The sequence below is a fragment of the Neophocaena asiaeorientalis genome, unplaced genomic scaffold (genome assembly GCF_003031525.2).
Source record: "Neophocaena asiaeorientalis asiaeorientalis breed wild unplaced genomic scaffold, Neophocaena_asiaeorientalis_V1.1 scaffold392, whole genome shotgun sequence".
NCBI lineage: Eukaryota > Metazoa > Chordata > Mammalia > Artiodactyla > Phocoenidae > Neophocaena > Neophocaena asiaeorientalis.
In genome coordinates this window covers 1,172,607-1,187,537 of record NW_020174421.1, presented here as the reverse complement: position 1 = coordinate 1,187,537, position 14,931 = coordinate 1,172,607, and the positions used below count along the sequence as shown (strand labels likewise).

The following is a 14,931-nucleotide window of genomic DNA, read 5'->3' as shown; positions in this document are numbered from 1 at the left end:
ATGTTGGGAAGGGCTCAGAGGCCAAAAGAGAGTCGCTGGGCTCGCTGCTACAGTCTGGCATAAACAGTGCCAGCGATTTCCTCCAACTCTGCTGCTCGGGTGTGGGCCCCAGAGTCTCTTAGATGCCTCCAGCCGCGCTTGTTCTACCGGCCGATCAACGCGTGCGAAGTGTGCAGTGCGACCTGTTTCGTAAATAGATCTCATTTGGGCTGTGACTTTGAAAGCCAGCCAAAGGCCCCAACCTAAAATAGTCAGCCTACTGCCCTGTTATTTTCACGGCTTAAAAAAACAAAAAAACAAACAAAAAACCCTTCCAAAGCATAGCATGTATATTTTTATCACAGGCCTGCTTCGAATAGCAACACCTATTTACTTGGAGGGAGGAGACTGCGGGGCGACTTTCCGCGCTTCGGTTATTATCCAGACCCGGGGACCCAGTGCACTCAGTCCACAGAAGAGGGTCCTCCCCATCACAGGGCCAGTCCAGCGGCCTCTCCAGCCTTCACCCCTCACCCCAGTACACAATCCATATCCTGGCCCCCACGCACCTCACTTTCTACACTGCTCCTGGGCCTCCAGGTCATGACCACAGGCCTTGCTTTCATGCTGGTTGCCTCCCCTCAACCCTCAGACTGTGTGCAGCCTTCACCCTTTGCTTCTCTCCGTGGCCGGAGTGTGGCTCGTCTGTGGCCTGCGGCTCACGACCTAAGGAGCATCCATCAGCCACGAATAATCCTAATCACAACTGAATTTTTAGGGAGCACTCACTGGCTGCCAAGAACCATGCTAAGCATTTCTCCCCTATTATCTCACTGAATTTTTAGGCCTGTTCTGTGAGGTTCCGTTTTGCAGAAGGGAAAACGGAAATTTCGCTGAGCTGCCCAGGGTCACACAGTCAGAGGACAGGCTGGGAGACCTGAACCCAGCTGAATGGCTCCCAGTGCTGTGAGCTCTACATAATTCTCTCATCATTGTAGCTTTTTATTACATGCAGATGATATTATCCCATTTTGTATAACACGTATTTGTGACCATCTGCTAACATGACGCCAAAATGCTACTTCTGGGGAGGGGCAGGGAGTGAAAGTTTGAGACATTTTTTACTTGTTTCTTTAAATGTTCCTGTTTATTTTTTTATGAGCATGTATTTGTTACATTATCAGAAAAACAAACAATAGTTTGAGAAAAACAGATAGAAGCAAGCCCTCAGCATCTCTGGTAGAGGTAGTGTGTGTAGTGGCTAACAGCCCACACACTCAGGAGCCAGGCGCCCCTAGCATTGCCACTTCCCAGCTGTGTGACCTTGGGTAATTCATCTAGCATCTCTGTCCCTGTTTCCTCACTCATGGAATGGAGGCTAAAAATAACATCTACCTCATAGGCCGGGCAGGAGGATAAACGTGTTAAAAGTGCTCGAGGCAGTGTCTGGCACACCCTAAGGACTCCAGAAGAGCTTGACACCATCCAGCACCTCAGATTGTAGAGGGAAGGCAAGGAGGTGCAAAAGCAAAGGTCCTCAGGGACCCAGCAGGCATGGGGAGGTCAGCAGCTGTCAGTACTCCAAGGGGTAAGGCTTGTGGCAATCGGCAGAGTGCAAAATTGTGGCTGGAAGGGGCTGCAGTGTTTTAAGATCCAATGCATTTTCTGAAAGAGCTATAACTCCAGGATTTTATTAAAAGTCCCTTAAGGTTTAATGTTGCCTCAAATTGAACAACACAAAGAAGAACCTGCAGAGCCCTTTGGCCCCAGGCTGCCAGCCTGCAGCCTCGCTCCCATGGGCCTTCTGCTTCAATGGTGCTGGCTCCCCAGAGGAACCCTGACACCCAGCAGCTGACAGTGAGAGGCGCGATGAGTAACAGACACCTGTGTTTGGAGGGAAGCGGCACCAGCTAACTAGGCAGGGATCCTCATCTCCATTTCACAGATGACGTAACTGAAGGTCAGGGAGGGATAGCAATTTACCCAAGGTCCTGCAGCACAGTGTCTTATAGAGCCAGGATTCAAACCCAGGAACTTCTGATTCCACAGCCTGTGTTTCTAGGGCTATTTATGAGTCTCGTCCTTTCCTTCTCTAACAGTTCCTCCAACATCAGCTTTCTGACAACAGTAATTAAGAAAAGAAATTTGGGGACTTCCCAGGTGGTGCAGTGGTTAAGAATCCGCCTGCCAATGCAGGGGACACGGGTTTGAGCCCTGGTCCAGGAAGATCCCACATGCCGCGAAGCAACGAAGCCCGTGCGCCACAGCTACTGTGCTCTAGAGCCCATGAGCCACAACTACTGAGCCTGTGAGCCACAACTACTGAAGCCCGCGCGCCTAGAGCCCGTGCACCGCAACGAAGAGTAGCCCCGCTCACCGCAACTGGAGAAATCCCACGCGCAGCAACAAAGACCCCACGCAGCCAAAAATAAATTAATTAATTTTTTTTAAAATGGGGGAATGGTATTGCCCACAGTACCAGCTCAATTAAAAAAAAGGAAAAAAGAAAAAAATTTCTCCCTGTAGCATTTTTTTCTCTTAATTTTTTTTTTTTGCCTTGATATAAAAACCGTTGACTCCAACATCATCTCTAAATGAAATGAGGTTTTCCTCCACAGGGCATACAAATGGTTAGATTAAAGGTTTAGCTGGCCGCACACGCTGGCGCTGGCTTGCAGTCATCTGCCTCTACTCAGCATCTCTCTGAACACGTCAGCAACCGTTCTTGAGGTGCCCACTTTCCATGAAGGACTCTGCTAACTGTTAAGAAACTAATCAGAGCCCTGCAAGCACGAGAGGCTAAAGCTGGGTGGAGATGAGGATGCAAAGAGGACTTGTATCCAGTCAGCCCCCACTGCACGCCAGGCATGCTGACTCTTCCCAACAACACACTTCTAAATTATTGTGAAACCTCCTGGGGGTTTCCTGTGATGTGGGTATTACTATCCCCATTTTATAGCTGATAGATCCAAAGGTCTGAAAGAAGAAGGAATTCCCTCAAGATTATGTTCGTTGTAAGAGAGAAGTTACATCTCTCTAGACTCTCGCTCCTCCACGCATGGTCCCTGGACCAGCCACATCGGAATCACCTGGGAGCTTGTTAGAAACAGATAGTATCGGGCCCACCCCAGATCTGCCGGTCAGAAGCTGCATTTTACAGGACACTGCAAGGAGTCTCACGCACACCAAGGTCTGAGAGGTGCTGCCCTAACTAACCCCTTCCCCCCCAAGTCCTCTGTCTCCTGTGCATTTCAAATTCTGTGCTGGGGTACAGTTGGCAGCTTTCTGCTCTTTATTCCCTAAGTTCAAAAGTACTTTGGCATCAAACCTGAGAGTTGAAAGAAAATCCTAAACATAAGTACCACAAATCAGCATTTGTGCATCATTTCCTTAACGGTAGCTTACCCAGGACTGAGGGAGTTTCTTGGGATGCAGGATTTTCAGCGTTAAAACTGGGGCAGTTCTTGGCAAACTGGGATGGCTGGTCACCATATCCCTATTCCCAGCCTCTCAAACACAGGTAATTCCTTTCGTATAGTAGTTCTCAGCCCTGGATGCACCTTAGAATCACCTGGGGAGATCTGAAAAAAACAAATGCCTGCTCACTAACCCAGATGAATTAAATCAGAACCTCTGCGGGTAGGTCTGGCCACTGATACGTTAAAAAAGACTCCCCGTGTGCTTTGAATGCACAGGGTCTAGAGCCACTGTTCCTGCCTAAAGTTATTTTTTTGCTCTGAGTAGCACATTTTTCAGGAACATGAAGAACTGACTGAAGGAAGGAAAAGGGGGAAGGGACTCGCCCTTACTGGGTCCATGCCTCTCATGCTGGTTAGCACCCAAGTGCCAGAAGCCGAGCTACCTGTGAACTAGGAGTTATTTGTGTCCATTATGCAGATAAGAACACTGAGGGTGAGAGAAGTATCTCACCCAAGTTCACACAACTAGGAAATGGTGAACTGTGACTTCAGGTCTGTCTTCTTTTATAACCCCGGGAGGATGTTCTACACACTACCTCCAAGATACCTAGATTTTAACTTTGCCATTGATCATGAAGAGATTCTGAGAATGGTCTGCTGCAGAGTAGAAGATGAGGCCCACCTGTACAGGTGGACTATTTTCACGCTGGAAATTCCTTCACCATGGAGTCTTTCCCCTGAATCTTATAAAACCCAGGTAGACCCAGCAATCCCACTCCTTGGTGCCTACCCAAGAGAATGTTCATAGCAGCATTGTTTATAATAGCCAAAAGGTAGAAACAAGTCAAATATCCATCAACTGATGAATGGATAAAATGTGGTATCACTGTATAATAGAATATTATTTGGCAATAAAAAGTATTGATACATGCCACAACATGGATGAACCTTGAAAACATTGTGCTAAGTGAGAGAAGCCTGACACAGAAGGCCACAGACTGTAAGGTTCCATTTACATAAATGTCCAGAATAGGCAAATAGAGACAAAAGAGTAGATTAGTGGTTGCCAGGGGCTGGGGTGGGGAGGGGAGAAGGGAGGAATGGGAGAGATTGCTAATGAACATGGGGCTTTTTTGGGGGTGATGAAATGTTCTGGAATCAGTGTGATGGTTGTACAACTGTGAGTATCCTAAAACTACCGAATTATACACTTTAAAAGAGAGGATTTTAGGGTATGTGAATTCTCTCTCAATCTGCTAACAGGAGTTCTCATCCATAGCTGGTGGGAAAGCAAAATGGAGCAGACACTGTTGAAAACTGGAAGTTTCTAGTAAGGCTAAACTTACACCTACCATATCATATAGCAGTTCTACTCCTGCATACATTCCCAAGACAAACGAGTACTTAAGTCCATCCAAGGACACGTACAAGAATGTTCCTAGCAGCTTTGTTCATAATAGCCCCAAACTGGATGCAACCCGAATATCCATGCCGAGGAGAACAGATAAATAAACTGTGCTGTATTCATACAATGGATACCACAGAGCACGACAAAGGGACTACTTACTGCTACCTGCCAGACAAAAATGAATCTCACTGATATGATGTTGAGCATTAAGAAGCCAGACAAAAGAGCCCATCCGCTATGATTTCATTCCTATGAAGTTCAAGAATATGCAGAACTAATGGATGACGATAGAAGTCAGAGGAGCATAGACTGGGAAGAGGCACGAGGGAGCTGGTTAGGGAGCTGCAGGTGTTATACATCTTGATCTGGGTATTTGTGGATTGGGGCTGCACATCTGTAAGGATCACTGGGTTATACATGGAAGATCCATGTGCTTCGTGAACTTCACCATGTGTACGTACGTCATACCTAAAAAGTCCAGAAGCTCCTCAGCCAATGGTGGCCTTGTTCTGGGGTTCACTGACTGACCCTGGATGTCTGCACAGTGGACTGAAGAGGGCACAGACTGTGGAGACAGGTGGACCTGGATTCCAGTCCAGCTCTGCCCCCGTCTAGTCCCATGACCTTGGGCAAGTCACTCAACATTTCTCAGCTTCATGAAATGAGGAAGCAATCTCTAACAGGGACGGCCTTGAGCGTTAAGAGAAAAAATACATGGCAAGTCCCGAGCACAGGGCTCAGCCCAGGAGAGAACAGACGAATCCCAAGTGGTCAATAAACGGTGGCTCATACAAGACAGCTGCTCTGTCAGAAGGATGCAGAATCGCAGCCTTCTGGCAGGAACAGGGGCAGATGAGTGGGCACAGCCAGGACAGTTTATGAAACTTGTCCGGGTTGTCTGCCCTGTTGAAGAGACCACCAGGAGAGATCACACGAAAAGCCAAGGAGGGGGCTTCCCTGGTGGCGCAGTGGTTGAAAGTCCGCCTGTCGATGCAGGGGACGCGGGTTTGTGCCCCGGTCGGGGAAGGTCCCACATGCCGCGGAGTGGCTGGGCCCGTGAGCCATGGCCGCTGAGCCTGCACGTCCGGAGCCTGTGCTCCGCAACGGGAGGAGCCACAGCAGTGAGAGGCCCGCGTACCGCAGAAAAAAAAAAATAAAAGCCAAGGAGTGACAGAAGAGAGGCCCAGTGTCCTAGGGCCCCAGCTGAGCCCAGCTTCCGAGCTGTCCCCACCAAGGTGCAGCCATGTGAGTGAGCCGTCCTGCAGGAGGGTCCGGAGGATCACCGCCCCAGCCAACATGATGTGGAGCTGAGCCGGTCCGTCCACAGAACTGGGAGATCATGAACTGTTGCTGTTTTAGACTTCGGAGTGATTGCTATTCAGCCATAGACAGCCCATACAGGAATTGCTATCCAAGGGGGGGCTCCAATAAACAGCACTGAAAACATGGGACACTGGCTTAGGAACAGGGCAATGGGCAGAGGCTAGGGGGCCTTGAAGAGATTGTTACTGGAATGTGGAAGAATGTGAGAAATTGTTACGGGAGCCTGACCAAAGGGGACGCGACTTACGTACTGACAGAAGAATGTAGTAAAACTGTTCCCTGTAATAACGTGGAAAACAGAAAGTACAGTTCATAGCCTTGTTTTGGCTGAGGAGATTTCAAGGCAGAATGTTGAAAGAATCAACTGGTTCGTTTTAGCTGAGGGACGGATGGAGGATGAGCTAAAGAAAGAGCTGTTCCGTATCACAGAGGAATCTATAGGAAACGCTCCTTGCCTCAAGCTTGTTAGGTTGGAAAATGAGACCGTTTCTCATTCCCAACATCTATAGCCCAGTAAAGATTCTCAAAGGAAATAAGAACCTGGGGGAGGGAAGGAACCTGGTGGCAAAGATCAAATACAGGGTGCTTCCCGTGAAATGTGGCCTCCGGGTCAAGATCAGATGAAGGATGCAGATACAACAGACTTTCTTGAGAACTCAGATGCATTTCAGGGTACGGCATAGGTAGAGCCTCTCAGCTAGACAACAGGCTTCTAAGAACCTCTGAAGGCGTATCCCTCAGCGCTTGCATGTGGCCCAAAGGGTCTGTTTCAGAAAGAAATGTTAAGTGTGGCTTTTGTCTAATGGAGTAGGTCATTTGATACACAGGAAATGCACAAAAGCTTTCATTTTACTAATTTGGACTGAGGGGAACAGAGACATTATACATATATAGTTGTACCTAAGTATCCATGGGGGATTCATTCTAGGACCCCCGTGGATACCAAAATCCACAGATACTCAAGTCCCTTATATACGCGATGGCCTACTATTTGTATATAACCTAGGCACATCTTCCCGTATACTTTAAATCCTCTCTGGATTACTTATGATACCTAATAAAATGTAAATGCTATATAAGTAGTTGTAAATACAACGTAAATGCTGTGTAAATGCTTGTCGGAGGGGCAGTGCACCGGCTGTCCCGAGAATCTGTCTCTAGCTTCTACAGTGTTTGGACAGAACACCACCAGGGACGCCCCTTCTTCCAGCCTCCAACCACCCTCCAACTTTTTTCCCAGCCACAACCTTAGGCACCAACCTCTCAGCCAGCCTCGGCTTCAGGGACCAACCAACACCATATTCGGAGTTTCTCTCCGTATTGAGGATCAGCGGAGCTCCCACATTCCTCAGGATTATTTCCGTGCGGTGGAGGCCACAATCAACCACCCGGTCAACACGCGCCTGCGCGCCTCCCACACCCAGCTCTCTCTGGGCTTCTAGTTCCACCGAGACCACGTGGCTCTGGAGGGCGTGGACCACTTCTTGGGCAAGTTGGTGCAGGAGAAACGCGAGGCTGCAGAGGGTCTCTTGCAGATGCAAAACCGGCGTGGCTGCCGCACACGCTTCCGGGACACACAGAAGCCATCCCAAGATGAGTGGGGTAAAACCTGAACGCTGCGGAAGTCGCCACAGTCCTGGAGAAGAAGCTGAACCGAGCCCTCTTGGATCTGCATTCTCTGAGTTCTGACCCCCCATCTCTGTGAGTTCCTGGAGAGCCACTTCCTGGATGAGGAGGTGAAACTCATCAGGAAGAAGGGCGACCACCTGACTAACCTCCGCAGGCTGGCCGGCTCCCAGGTTGGGCTGGACGAGTATCTCTTTGAAAGGATCACCCTCCACTACGGCTAGAAGCCTCTGGAGCCCAGCGGACTTTGACGACCCCTCTGACAAACCCCTGGTGCCAGGGCTTCTGCCTGCCGCCACTAGGCAGCTTTTTAACCAGCCTGGAGCCCTCTCCCGCACCGCAGAGCGAATGGAAACAATAAAGCTTTTTGCAGGAAAAAAAAAATGGTTGGAGTGCAGCAAATTCAAGTTTTGCTTTTTGGAAATTCTGGAATTTTTTTTCCAAATATTTTCGGCTTGTGGATGGTTGAATCTGCAGATGCAGAACATGTGCACATGGAGGGCCAATTGTATGTGTGTGTATATGTAAAGTAAAAATACAGGGACTTCCCTGGTGGCGCAGTGGTTAAGAATCCGCCTGCCATTGCAGGGGACACGGGTTCGAACCCTGGTCAGGGAAGATCGCATATGCGGCGGAGCGACTAAGCCTGTGCGCCACAGCTACTGAGACTGTGCTCTAGAGCCCACGAGCCACGACTACTACTGAAGCCTGCGCACCTAGAGCCTGTGCTCCACAGCTAAGACAAGCCAGCGCAATGAGAAGCCCTCGCACTGCAACGAAGAGCAGCCCCCACTCAGCAACAAAAAAACCCAACACAGCCAAAAATAAATAAATAAATTTATTTTAAAAAATAAACATATAAGGTACATATACATATATACACACATTATATGTACTTTTATGGGTGAAGGGTGTCAAAAGGTAAAAAAAATAAATTTTTAAGAAAGGAACAGAAACATTATAAAACAAAATGTAGCCTCTATGACTTTCAACTGCCTAAAGACAGGAATCAGGCAAACATGAACCATTTCTTAAGTAAAACAAGGATGACTCAGAGGCCAAGAGCCAAATAGAGCCATTCCCAGGGAGCAGACCTGGGCCCCGATCAACATACATTCCCTAGCCCTGGAGCATGGAGAATGGTACCCAGAAGAATTTCCAAATTGTGATGGACCTATGACTGCCCTGTCTTCCCTTCTGGATGCGAGTGTACACTGTGATGCTGCACCCCCTGTCTCATTTTAATATGTTGGGTGCGTGAGGGCAGATAACTTGTCTCTGGTCCACAGGTCTTCAGATCAAGAGGACCCTTGCCCAAGTGCCTCATCAACAATTGGATGAGAAACCAGACTTCTGGCCTGCCCTTGAGGCTGAAATAGGATGAGAGTTTGGGGGTTACGGAAAGTGGGGGAAAACATTCATTCTGCACGAGAGAGGGAGCTTGAGGACGAGATAGGAGACTGTGGTGGCTAGTCTCCAAAGACGGTCCCAAAGGAATCATGCAACCCGGTGTTCATGCCTTTGTGCGGTCCCTTCCCATGCTATATCTGGCCTGGTCCAGTGACCTATTTAACCAACAGAGGCAGCAGAGTGATGCAGTGCCAGCTAGGGACCCATGAATTAAGGGGACCTGGCAGTTTCAGCTTTTGCAGTTTGAGGAGCCCTGAGCTGCTATATAAGAAGTCTGGCTCCCTTGTACCAGAAGGACTGTGGGAGGGAAAGGCCTTAGGGAGATGGGGAGGCTCTGAAATGCCTTGGAAAGAGACAGAGTTTCCGGCTTCCCAGTCCTGCTGAGGCCAGACTTCTAGCCATCCCCACCAAGCCGCTAGACGTGAGAGCACCATCTTGGGTGTTCCAGTTGAGTCCCCAGTGGACTACCCCTATGTGACGTCAGGTGGAGCAGAACTGACCCCAGATGATCCCAGTCAACCCACAGAATCCTGAGAGATGATAAAGTGGTGGCTTTTTTAAGCCTCTAAATTGTGACATAATTTGCTATGCAGCAATAGCTAAAACCCAATCCAAAATTAAAGAACAAGCAAGCCCACTCAAGGTATCCATATAATCGGCTTCCTGAGGCAGAGACCCAAGTGGAGGGGACTTCCCAGCAGTCCCGAGGTTAAGACGCCGCACTTACAATGCAGGGGGTGCAGGTTTGATCCCTGGTTGGGGAACTAAGATCCCACATGCCTCATGGTGCGGCCAAAACAAAAACCAAAAACAGAGAGCAGAGTGGAGAAGGGTGGAGAGGGGATTTGGAAAAGAGAGAGAAGGTCAGAGTAAGATGAAAATAGGGCCAAGGACTACTCCCTGAGGGACCCAACAATTCATAGTTAAGCCTTTGCAGGAGATCGAGCCTGCAGAGGGGATAGAGAGCAGGCAGCCAGAGAGACAGAGAACGCTAGGTTTGTTCACTGTCAGGGAAGCCAAGAGCAGAAGGTGATGGGAGGAGGGAATGGTCCACCAAATCTCACACCGCTCAGATGGCAAGTCAAAGGAGGATGAAGGATCCATTGAGATTGTGGCCTTCAGGAAAGCCATTTAAGTCCGCCTTGGGCTTAGTCCTGCACTCCCTCCCTTAGTAGGTAGCACTAAATGAGGGGGTCTGTGAAACCAGAACTGGCAAAGGAGCTGGGGCTGTTCCCAAAAAGTGAAAATCCAAATTGCTGGTAAACCCATGAAAAGGTGCTCAACCTCCTTAGTCATCAGGGAAATGTAAATTCAAACCACAATGAAATTCCATTTCACACCCACCAGACTGGCTATAAATAAAAAGCCTAACAATACCAGGATCTGGCAAGGATGTTGAGCAAGTGGAACTCTCAGGCGTTGTTGGTAGGAATGTAAGTTGGTTCAACCATCTTGGCGACAGTTTGATACTAACTAGTGTGGTTGAGGACGTGCACAGTGTGTTGGGCCAGGTTCCCTGGGACGCAGAGTCTGAGGAGGAGGTTTGCACACAGGAGCTTTACTGGAGGGCGCTCTCAGGAACACCACCAGCAAGGGAGTGGGCTAGACCTTCAGAACTGTTCTGAGTTGATGGTGGGGGGTCAGGCCCTTGTACCCCTGATTAGGCTACTCATTGGCTGGGGCTGCCCCCAAGCAGGGGTCCTAAATGTAGACAAGGCAGCCCCATTCATAAGACTCCGAACTCCCAATGCAGAGGGCCCAGGTTCGATCTCTGGTTGGGGAACTAGATCCCACACGCCACAACTAAGAGCCCGCATGCTGCAGTGAAGATCCCATGTGCCGCAACTAAGACCCAGAGCAGCCAAAACAAACAAACAAATAAATAAATATTTTTTTAATTAAAAAAAAAAACGATGGTCCCATCCATTAAAAGGCAAGACTCCTGATGGCTGGTGCCTCAGTCCCGTGGGAGATCAGGGTGCACACCACAGCATTCACTACAGTTCCATACCATCTGGATCTCCTGCTTCATAAGTTAACACCATCTGAGAACATCTCCAGGATTCTGATCCATCTGTTTTTCTGGGAAACTTATAGTTAGCGGAATTAGCTACAGCTCTCACACTCCAGCTGGTATAGTCATTATCTCCCTCCTTACTACCTGTTCTAGACCCCCTAACCATCAGCTGGCTCCTCTGCTGGTCAAGGTGGCGTACCTGGCCAGACAGCCCAGACCTTCATCCCTGAGATGTCTGAGACCCTGGTCACCGTGCTCGTCTTAGTTATGGCTGCTGCATCTGTCTATTTACCATCAAAATCGGTCAAAGAAGAACCAAGAAACACTCAAGAGGGTCACCTGGAGTGTCGAATGTATTTGTCTCTGTCCTGGTGTGTAACAGCAGCCCTGTCTCCTGCTGATGTCACAGTCAATTCACCCGCCAGGAGGGTGACTCCTCTTCTTGCTTGCTGGTCTCTTGGCACAAGGAGCCTGAAGCAATCAGGTAGCCGCTATGGCTGAAAGTTTAGTGGGATTCTTGTGTATCCTGGTGGAAGCATCCCCCTGCTGGGAACCCAGACCTCAAGGCCTAGAGCTGCGAGGATGGGAAGCCCACATTCTCCCAGTGGCTCATTCGGAGTACGAGGAAAGGAGTAACTCTTACTTCTACCTTCTGATCCCTAGGTCTGCTTCTTCTATGTACTGTAGGCAGCACCCAGTCACGGTTTTGGTTTAAGGTGAATTGTGGAAGAGGATGCTCCATCCACACAGAGTATCTTTTCACAAGTTGGTGCCTCAGTTGCATCTCTTTTTTCTAGCTAAAGTGTTTCCTTTTTAGACCTATCAAACTTTTTTTTTTTGCGGTACGCGGGCCTCTCACTGTTGTGGCCTCTCCCATTGTGGAGCACAGGCTCCGGATGTGCAGGCTCAGCGGCCCTGGCTCATGGGCCCAGCTGCTTCGCAGCACGTGCGATCTTCCTGGACTGGGGCACGAACCCGTGTCCCCTGCATCGGCAGGCGGACTCTCAACCACTGCGCCACCAGGGAAGCCCTATCAAACATTTTTAATATAATTCTTTTTTTAAAATAAATTTGTTTTTGGCTGCGTTGGGTCTTTGTTTCTGCGCACGGGCTTTCTTTAGCTGCAGTGAGTGGGGGCCACTCTGCATTGTGGTGCACGGCCTTCTCATTGTGGTGGCTTCTCTTGTTGGGGAGCACGGGCTCTAGGCCCACGGGCTTCAGTATTTGTGGCTCACGGGCTCTAGAGTGCAGGCTCAGTAGTTGTGGCGCATGGGCTTAGTTGCTCCGCGGTTTGTGGGATCTTCCCAGGCCAGGGCTCGAACCTGTGTCCCCTACATTGGCAGGTGGATTCTTAACCACTGCGCCACCAGGGAAGCCCAACAATTCTTTAATATACAAACTTCACAACAGCATCCACAGAGCAGGGGGGGGGGTGCGGAGGGGATTATGAAGGGGAAGGGCAGGTTTTCAGGTTCCTGACTGCTTCCCTCACCCCTATTGCCTGTGAGAACATGGTCTTCACAGAAGACAAGTCAGTTCAGCCAGGGGCCGGGGGCCACACAGCACACTCTAAGGTGGCCTGAGTGTAGCCGGCGCCTCCAAAATAACATCATCACCACCTCTCGGGAAAGCCAGATCCAGTTAGGAGACAAGAGGAAAGTGGTTGTTACTGAGAGCAACCTATCATTCCTCAGCATTCTGCTGATCATGCCTTTGGGGCACAGAATAGAGTTTTCTAGAGACGGCTGGATTGGAAAGAGCTAAAATCCTCCTGGGAGAAGAAGAGAAATTGAATGTGAGCCTACCTCCTACCAGGATGTCTTGCCTGTGACTCTAGAAAGCTAGCATCTTGGTCTGCTCAGATGTTTGCAAGGGGAAGGAATGACAGAGCCTTTGGCCCAACAGGGCTGGAAGTCTTGCCAGGTATTGACAAAGAAAGCCTCCAGGCAGGCCAGGGAGTCTGTGGGAAGCAGCATTTGGCCAGTGGTCCTCAAGGGAGCCTGGTAGTACATTAGCTTTCAGGAAGAATTTATTGCATGTGTGGAAGAGAGAAAGGATTCAAGTCAGAGAGTATTAAGAACTAAAATACCTCCTTCTTACAGGTCTGTGGGGGTAGAAATGAGATAATACTTCTGGGTTGGGGAGAGACCCAAAACCTGTTATCTTTTGGGGGCCCAGTTTGACTGGCTTGGATGTACGTTTTAGCCTCAAATTCCTCATAAGTCCAAAGCCTCCCCCAAATCAGCAGTTCCTGGGCAATGTGGTGTGTGATAAGTCCAGTGGGTCCCGTGGTCATACGTCTACTGCTGCACCTTCTTTGCTGTAAAGTGAGTCCCTCGGTCCAAGGTGATGTTTTCTGAGACCAAATGGCGGTGGATCAAACACTCTGCAAATCTTTAGATTGGCCGAGAACGTGTAACCAGGAAAGGTAACTTCATACCCAAAATATGTGTCAGTCCCACCCAAGACAAAGTGCTTCTTGGTAGAAGACGTCCAATGTAATCAACGTGCTACCAAGTGACTGGTGGGTTCCTTGAAGGGTGGTGCCATATTGGCAGCTCCATGTTAATCCTTGTTGCTGGAAAAGTGGACGTTCAGAAGTGGCAGTAGCCAGATCCTTCTTAGTGAATGCAGAGCTTCTATCCCTGCCACATAACCTCCATTCATGCGGCTATTGTGGCAAAACTGGGGTGACCAGTGACAGAAGCTGACTGCTGACCTAGCTGAATCACTCTTTCTGCTTGGTTGATCAGTACCTCTTCAATGATGAATGCTTTCCATGGACACCAACATGTGGTGCAAAGACCTTCACACTTTGTGTCCATCCCTGTGGGTTCACACACATCCCTCTTTCCCAGGCCTCTTTGTCCCCAGTCTTCTAATATTTATCCTTCCTTCTTTCCCCACTGCCCATGAGGTCTGTATTTATTCTTACCTCAGACCGCTTCTCTTGTCCACAGAGTGGATGCCCACATACACTGCCCAAAGCCCTGCCCACTGGGAAGATTCCACCTTATTTATTGTCTTTCAGGGTCACTTCGGAATGAGGCTGCAGTGTGGCCATCCTTCTACCCACATACCAAACAGATCCATCTGTGGATCAAGCTTGGCCCTTTCCCTCCTTATCAGGTGGCCATGGGGGTCCCATGCAGCCACAGGTGTGAGATGAAGGGGATGTGTTGGTGCAGTGCTGGTGGATGACATGGGGGTCTCGGCCATCTGCCTGGGCAGCTTACTTGTACCCTCTGCCCTACTTGTGCCCCATCCGAGATGTGCCATCTGACTTTGGATTGTTGTCACGCCCACCTGACCTCATGACATGGTAGGTCTGACAGATCCCAGCTTGTGAGGGGCTGTTTGGGCTGCAGGATCACTTCATGTTCCATGGTCAGGTGCACCGTCTCTGCCAGGGCCCACCCCAGGAGGACTTTCTCAAATGGTGATAATTCTGTGCTGTAGAGTGAACAGCCTTTCTCCAGAACTCTAGGGATCTGGGTTGTGATATTCCCATCAGGGCTTGCCATAAAAACGTGGCACCTTTTCCCTCTAACACTATAGGTTCTCCCAGGTTCTATGGCCCAAGAGGCAGAACTGCTTGCAGGACAGCCTGGCTCTTCTGCAGAGCTCTTTTCTGCCCGGGACCTGCTCAGAGATGGCAGCCTTCCACATCACTCAGAAAATAGGTTGGATCAAAATTTCCAAGTATCAGGACTTCCCTGGTGGTGCAGTGGTTAAGAATCCACCTGCCG

The 14,931-nt window shown here is 49.4% G+C and overlaps 1 pseudogene; it reads left to right on the top strand.

Moving 5' to 3' along the window:
• The first annotated feature begins 7,229 nt into the window (after positions 1 to 7,229).
• On the top strand, positions 7,230 to 7,979 carry LOC112407268 (ferritin light chain pseudogene; annotated as a pseudogene).
• Positions 7,980 to 14,931: the final 6,952 nt, after the last annotated feature.